This window comes from Salmo salar, chromosome 09 (assembly GCF_965601325.2).
Source record: "Salmo salar chromosome 09, fSalSal1, whole genome shotgun sequence".
NCBI classification, from domain to species: domain Eukaryota; kingdom Metazoa; phylum Chordata; class Actinopteri; order Salmoniformes; family Salmonidae; genus Salmo; species Salmo salar.
Window position 1 is genome coordinate 92,358,905 of NC_138299.1, and position 8,323 is coordinate 92,367,227.

The 8,323-nt window shown below is 44.3% G+C and overlaps 1 protein-coding gene across 1 annotated transcript in view; it reads right to left on the reverse strand.

The window, feature by feature from the left end:
• LOC106612138 (NEDD4-binding protein 3-A) overlaps nt 1-7,991 on the reverse strand; it is an 82,527-nt gene extending 74,536 nt beyond the window's left edge. Inside the window, exon 1 of the mRNA XM_014213044.3 lies at nt 7,786-7,991. The gene's annotated coding sequence lies outside the window, so the exon portion shown is untranslated. The remainder of the gene's footprint in view (nt 1-7,785) is intronic.
• Nucleotides 7,992-8,323: the final 332 nt, after the last annotated feature.

The following is an 8,323-nucleotide window of genomic DNA, read 5'->3' on the forward strand; positions in this document are numbered from 1 at the left end:
GTAAACTTCTGACTTCAACTGTATATAAAGAAACAATAATACTCAGGCATTTACAGAGGGATGATGAGTCCTGGCCTTTTGTACTACAATACAACAGTACTTTAGACTAAATGATCTGGATAATAGCAGCGTACTTCAAGCAGCCTGGGTTTATCTAACACACACACACAGGATGGGTGCTCACTATTCTTCTCAGGGGAAGATAAACAACCTAACAGAAACCAACGTGATGAGAAAAAAACAGCAAGACCTTGCCTAAACTAGACATATTATAATACTGTATCTTGTGAAGGACAAAACTGGTAGCCTGCCCTACACTGTGCCTAAGGCTACAATTAGCAGTCATAGACCTACTACTACACTGTGTCTAAGGCTACAATTAGCAGTCATAGACCTACTATTACACTGTATCTAAGGCTACAATTAGCAGTCATAGAACTACTACTAAACTGTGTCTAAGGCTACAATTAGCAGTCATAGACCTACTATTACACTGTATCTAAGGCTACATTTAGCAGTCATAGACCTACTATTACACTGTATCTAAGCCTACATTTAGCAGTCATAGACCTACTATTACACTGTATCTAAGCCTACATTTAGCAGTCATAGACCTACTATTACACTGTATCTAAGCCTACATTTAGCAGTCATAGATCGATTACTGTTGAGCTGACTATACATGACCATAGACATGCCTACTCTATCTTATGAGGGACAAAACTGGTATATTTAGTAGGCAGCTTACTATAAGTGAGCACAGGACAACAACAGACCCCAGAGCGACTAGCCAGACTGAGAGACTGACTGAGTGAAAGACTATTTCAGTCCATCCTGTGTGTTGGTGCCATTTAAAGACAAAGACCACAGTATGGGGTCCCGGTCCGCCCCTCCCTCCCACACCCTGCGACCTTTAATCCTGTAAAGTTCAGGGGTCGCTGCCTGTTCCATAAGGATAAAACTATTGTCCCACTGCATCTTTGTCACATGTTCAGACAAACATACTGGAGTGGACACTTGGAACAGAGTCTGGGTAACTGGGTCGAGACAGAGAGAGAGTGCAATGCCATGCAAGTCTATTTTACTTCAAAACTAAATGGAAAAAAATATAGCTGCAAGCAGCCATGCCAGGGTTCAAGGTTTGGCTCAATAGTACCACCCTCAGGACACATTGGACACATCGCCCTAGGAAGAGCTACTTCTGTACTCCTTACCATGCTTGCCAAATATCAGAACTCGACATCAAACAGATCATGCAATATGCTTTTGATGTATTTTGGACCATTATCAATGATGTTGACTACTTTAAAGACTTCTTCTCCAGAACCGCTGGACCGATTGGCACCACATTTGGTATATAGCATCTATGTACCCATGTCTTTAAACACAATATTTTCCAGGACTCTAGCTCAAACAATATGGGCGCTATGAGCCAATGAGCTTGTATGAATGTTTTTTCCTGTTCAACAGCGTCACCATGCAGCTAAACTGAATCAAACTTTACAAGTTAGCTAGATTTATATCCCTGAGCATGTGTGCCAAATTTCATCACTCTGAGTCAAACAGATCAAGCGATATAAACATGTGCCTGTTATAGCACCACTGTGTGGTCGATCTGAATGTGATTGCATATGTTGAGTCTTGACAGTGTTTGGAACATGTGCACCAAGTTTTATTACAATACAAATATCTGTGTCGGATTTATATGCATTTACGTGTCAGACCACACCCACGTGAATGTTTATTGGTCAGTAGCGACCATGTTGTTTGACATATTAACCTGGAAAATATTGTGTTGTGAAACCTTTGCGTTTTAAGTGTTCTTCACAAAATTCAAAATGGCAGAAAATCTATCATTGCGGACATCATAGGCTCTTATGCAAATGTGTTCCTTGTGAGGAAAGGGACCTATGAACTGAATTTCACAACTCTACGTTACACGGGGTGAGGAGCGTGTGGCCCTTGGCCCTTTACCATCATGCCAGGTTGCACCCTCCTAGGCCTTACTATCTCATGGGAATGTGCATCTTTTAACAACATTTTGGCAGAACTGGAATAATAATAATCAACGCCAACAAATACAATAGGGTTTCACCCAGCCTTGTTGCTTGAACCCCTAATTATAACGACCTAATATTACTAACCTAATAAAACAGTTTTTAGGTAGGGGTTTAACAGGTATTCAAACAACAACAGGTGCATTGTGCAGCTGCAACTGAGCATCACAGCAATGATTGACAATAAGTAATACATTGTTATCGATTATTGCATTGTTGGGTTTTGAGTTTGCAAGAAAGCCATTTCACTGTACTTGTGCATGTGACATTAAAACTTGAAAACTGAGTGTGTCTGTGCCCTGTATCAGAGTCAAACGAGACAGAGAAAACAACTCAACTCAAGCTTGTTTTCCAAGTCACTTCCAAGAAGTAGTACATTCAGTATCAACACCAATAGGCAGGTCTTTAATCACAGCGACAGACGGGTCTCTCAGAGGGATAAAGGCAGGGCGTCAGAGGACACAGCACAAGAGAATGACGTTCTAGTGAGAGCTGTTTCATCTCCTCACAGAGTCACCGAGCAGCATAATACTTTCCCTGGACCTGCTACACAGACACACACACACACACACACACATTCTTACTGTACTTCCTGTCTATGGAATACTAATGGCCAGGGAGAGAGAGAAAGGGGGGGCGAGAGAGAGACAAAGAGAGAGAGAGAGAGAGACAAAGAGAGAGAGAGAGAGAGAGAGAGAGAGAGAGAGAGCAGACTCGTACATTTCCTCAGAGAAAACAATGTACTGAGCAAATGTCAAATTGGCTTTTAACAAATTACCATACGACAGACCACATACCACATATTCACCCTGCATACCCTAATTGTCAAACAAACAAACCAAAACAAAGGCAAACTCTTCTCATGCTTTGTTGATTTAAAAAAACATTTGACTCAATTTGGCACAAGGGTCTGCTATACAAATTGATGGAAAGTGGTGTTGGGGGAAAAACATACAACATTATGAAATCCATGTACACAAACAACAAGTGTGTGGTTAAAATTGGCATAAAACACACACATTTCTTTCCACAGGGCCAGGGGGTGAGACAGGGATGCAGCTTAAGCCCCACTCTCTTCAACATATATATCAACAAATTGGCGAAGGCACTAGAACAGTCTGCAGCACCCGGCCTCAACCTACAAGAATCTGAAATCAAATGTCTACTATTTGCTGATGATCTGGTGCTTCTGTCACCAACCAAGGAGGGCCTACAGCAGCACCTAGATCTTCTGCACAGGTTCAGTCAGACCTGGGCCCTGACAGTAAATCTCAGTAAGACAAAGATAATGGTGTTCCAAAAAAGGTCCAGTTCCCAGGACCACGAATACAAATTCCATCTAGACACCGTTGTCCTAGAGCACACAAAAAACGATACATACATCGGCCTAAACATCAATGCCACAGGTAACTTCCACAAGGCTGTGAACTATCTGAGAGGCAAGAAGGGCCTTCTATGCCATCAAAAGGAACATAACATTTGACATACCAATTAGGACCTGGCTAAAAATACTTGAATAGAACCCATTGCCCTTTATGGTTGTGAGGTCTGGGGTCCGCTCACCAACCAAGAATTCACAAAATGTGACAAATACCAAATTGAGAATCTGCATCCAGAATTCTGCAAAAATATCCTGTGTACAATGTAAAACACCAAATAATGCATGCAAAGCGGAATTAGACCGATACCCACTAATGATCAAAATCGTGAAAAGAGCCGTTAAATTCTACAACCACCTAAAAGGAAACAATTCCCAAACCTTCCATAACAAAGCCATCACCTACAGAGAGGTGAACCTGGAGAAGAGTCTCCTAAGCAAGCTGGTCCTGGGGCTCTGTTCACAAACACAAACAGACCCCACTGAGCCCCAGGACAGCAACACAATTAGACCAAACCAAATCATGAGAAAACAAAAAGATAATTACTTGACATATTGGAAAGAATTAACAAAAAACAGAGCAAACTAGAATGCTATTTGGCCCTAAACAGAGAGTACACAGTGGCAGAATACCTGACCACTTTGAATGACCCAAAATTAAGGAAAAGTTTGATTATGTACAGACTCAGTGAGCATAGCCGTGCTATTGAGAAAAGTCGCCGTAGGCAGACCTGGCTCTCAAGAGAAGACAGGCTATGTGCACACTGCCCACAAAATGAGGTGGAAACTGAGCTGCACTTCCTAACCTCCTGCCAAATGTGCGACCATATTAGAGACACATATTTCACTCAGATTACACAGACCCACAAAAATTCGAAAACAAATCCAATTTTGATAAACTCCCATATCTATTGGGTGAAATACCACGTTTCCAATGCCAAAAAAGCCCTTAAATTGAAATAGACTTGACAGAGAGAGAGAGAGAGAGAGAGAGAGAGAGAGAGAGAGAGAGAGAGACAAAATGAGAGAGACAGAGAGAGATATGATATAATATGGCATTTGTAATGTCTTTATTATTTTTGAACTTCTGTGAGTGTAATGTTTACTGTTCATTTTTATTGTTTATTTCACTTTTGTATATTATCTACCTTTTTGCTTTGGCAATGTTAACATATGTTTCCCATACCAATAAAGCCCCTTGAATTTAATTTAATTTAATTACGAGGGAGAGACAGAGAGAGAGAAATAGAGAGAGAGACACAGAGAGACAGAGAGAGAGACAAAGAGAGAGAGAGAGAGAAATAAAGAGAGAGACAGAGAGAGAGACAGAGAGAGAGAGAGACAGAGAGAGAGACAGAGAGAGAGACAGAGAGACAGAGAGAGAAATAGAGAGAGACAGAGAGAGAGAGAGCGAGAGAGAGAGAGAGAGACAGAGAGAGAGAGACAGAGAGAGAGAGACAGAGAGAGACAGAGAGAGAGAAATAGAGAGAAATAGAGAGAGAGAGACAGAGAGAGAGAGAGAGGCAGAGATACAGAGAGAGAGACAGAGAGAGAGAAATAGAGAGAGAGAGACAGAGAGAGAGACAGAGAGAGAGACAGAGAGAGAGACAGAGAGACAGAGAGAGAGAGAGAGAGAGAGAGAGAGAGAGAGGGGGTGGTCTCTCCTCGCTGTCTGAGGGACAGGGAGATATCAGCCATGGTCCCTCCTAGCTGTCTGAGGGACAGGGAGATATCAGCCCTGGTCTCTCCTCGCTGTCTGAGGGACAGGGAGATATCAGCCCTGGTCTCTCCTCGCTGTCTGAGGGACAGGGAGATATCAGCCCTGGTCTCTCCTCGCTGTCTGAGGGACAGGGAGATATCAGCCCTGGTCTCTCCTCGCTGTCTGAGGGACAGGGAGATATCAGCCCTGGTCTCTCCTCGCTGTCTGAGGGACAGGGAGTATTCAGCCCTGGTCTCTCCTCGCTGTCTGAGGGACAGGGAGATATCAGCCCTGGTCTCTCCTCGCTGTCTGAGGGACAGGGAGATATCAGCCCTGGTCTCTCCTCGCTGTCTGAGGGACAGGGAGTATTCAGCCCTGGTCTCTCCTCGCTGTCTGAGGGACAGGGAGATATCAGCCCTGGTCTCTCCTCGCTGTCTGAGGGACAGGGAGATATCAGCCCTGGTCTCAACTAGCTGTCTCTCCTGAAATCTTCCCTCCCCGATAGCACTCTCTCAGGGGAAGCATTTCTGGAGGGTGACGAGTCCAACCAGAGACAGCACGTAGTTTGTCACTCCTCACCTGACAGTGTGTGTGTGTGTGTGTGTGTGTGTGTGTGTGTGTGTGTGTGTGTGTGTGTGTGTGTGTGTGTGTGTGTGTGTGTGTGTGTGTGTGTGTGTGTTTTCCATCAATCAGTAGTGCTCTCTCAGCCCTCTACTCCCAAAGCTCATTACCTCACCGTGACCAGGCTTGTTGTCAGTGAGAACCCTTTTATCTTCACCCCTTCAGCTAGCTATCTATCCAGCCAGGCCACATGTTAATATATTCAAGTTCTGTCAAATACATAGGAATGGGAGTTATCAATACAAAACATACCTGTTGTGTGCGTTTGAGGATGAGAGAGAGAGACAGAGAGAGAGAGAGAGAGAGAGAGAGAGAGAGAGAGAGAGAGTATTGTGTGAGTGCAGTGTACACATTCTGCTTACACAGTTTGAAAAAGCCCTACTCAGACCTGAACTGGTCCTTCAGCCTCACACACACACCCACTCTGACCCACTCCCACAATGCACCATGATTCCATAGGTCAAGGGGTCACAAGTGGCCTCTAGTCTCCACGACAACATCGTAGCAGTGGGGGGAAGACTGTGACAAACACACTCTCTCTCTCTCCCACCAACCCACACATCCACATACACAGTCACACACACACACACACACACACACACACACCACACACACACACACACACACACACACACACACACACACACACACACACACACACACACACACACACACACACACACACACACACACACACTTTGTCCCCAGTCTCCTGGACATCAAAAGTGAGTCTGGAGTGGACTCATCAATGTCTGACTCTGAACACTGCAGACTGCAGGGGCACCACAGACCACCTACAGCTGCCAGAGGAGATGGACGGAGCAACAAACACTAAGGCTGCCAGAGGAGATGGATGGAGCAACAAACACTAAGGCTGCCAGAGGAGATGGATGGAGCAACAAACACTAAGGCTGCCAGAGGAGATGGATGGAGCAACAAACACTAAGGCTGCCAGAGGAGATGGATGGAGCAACAAACACTAAGGCTGACAGAGGAGATGGATGGAGCAACAAACAATAAGGCTGACAGAGGAGATGGATGGAGCAACAAACACTAAGGCTGCCAGAGGAGATAGATGGAGCAACAAACACTAAGGCTGCCAGAGGAGATGGATGGAGCAACAAACACTAAGGCTGCCAGAGGAGATGGATGGAGCAACAAACACTAAGGCTGCCAGAGGAGATGGATGGAGCAACAAACAATAAGGCTGACAGAGGAGATGGATGGAGCAACAAACACTAAGGCTGACAGAGGAGATGGATGGAGCAACAAACACTAAGGCTGACAGAGGAGATGGATGCAGCAACAAACACTAAGGCTGACAGACACACACTTTACCTGAGAGGAGTTGTGTTGTTGTAGAGGTCAGGCTCAAATAAACTGCTTTTTGGACCATCAATAATAAATGAAATGGAACCTGTCTGGCAGAAATGCAACGTGTCTGCTTTTCTAGCATTATACGTGGACCATTAAAATTACAACGTATAAATTGCAATTTTCCAGGTGCCAATAATGTCAACAGTGCTTTAAGCGATCCGAGTCCACACAGCTGGAGAGACGTGGGCTGCACATCGCTTCCTTCAGCTATTTGGGCAACAAAATCGGTCGGAATCCTGTAAAATTGGCAGGATGACTGAGTAGGCTACAATTTAAGTAGGTGGTCCGCCGCATTCAAGGCCGCGGGAGGGAGTTTAACATTTGAGTTAAACAAAGAGAAGAGAGTAATCATGTAACTAACTGCTTATAAACTGCTGTGATTTGGCGATTAGCGTCGGTATGCGGTGTATTTCCTATTTTCTTGGCTAGGCCCCGTGTATGTTCGCCAGGGACGTCGGTATGCAGGTAAAGTATCTGTAAAAACTCCTGAATAGCATTTCATTTAGCCGGTGATCTAACCTGTGTAAAAAAAAACTCAGTTTGCAGAAGAACGTGAGTCAAAATTCGGAAACATTTTTGTGGTTGTAGCGTGCATTACAGTACAGCTGCTGCAGCAGCAAGTGCAAGACAATAAAACATAAATTGGTGCTTACCATATTTTGTATGCAGATTCTTTCTCAGGCAATAGATGTTTCGTTTGGTAGGCAATCAACTGAATATCTATAAAATCCGTTGTATAGAGTTGGCATCTCTAGGGACTTTGCAGAGAAGACAGATTTTCGCTATGGCCACTGCAGAATGAACCACTGCCGCCAGCTCGCTCTCTTTCCCTCTCTGTGATTTGAACTGTGTTGCGCAGAGAAAGTGGTTAGTTGAAAAAGGGGGAGGCATGGGGAGGAGGGAGAGAATTGAACCCGGCCTGTCCTGTGCCGGCACTTGGAGTGTAGGAACACTGGCGCAACTTAGTGGTACAATCATGAATTGACAGGCATTTGAGAGAGGCTCATCTCAACATACAATAACTGAATCAGCTTTATTCGCCAAGTACATTATTAACGTACCAGGAATTTGACCAGGTGAAATAGTGCTGCCACAATAAACATAATATATAGACAGAATATATAGACGAAGAATTTACACCGAGTACATTTACATGTACCAGGAATGAGAAGAAAAAAAATCCTCAGGTGT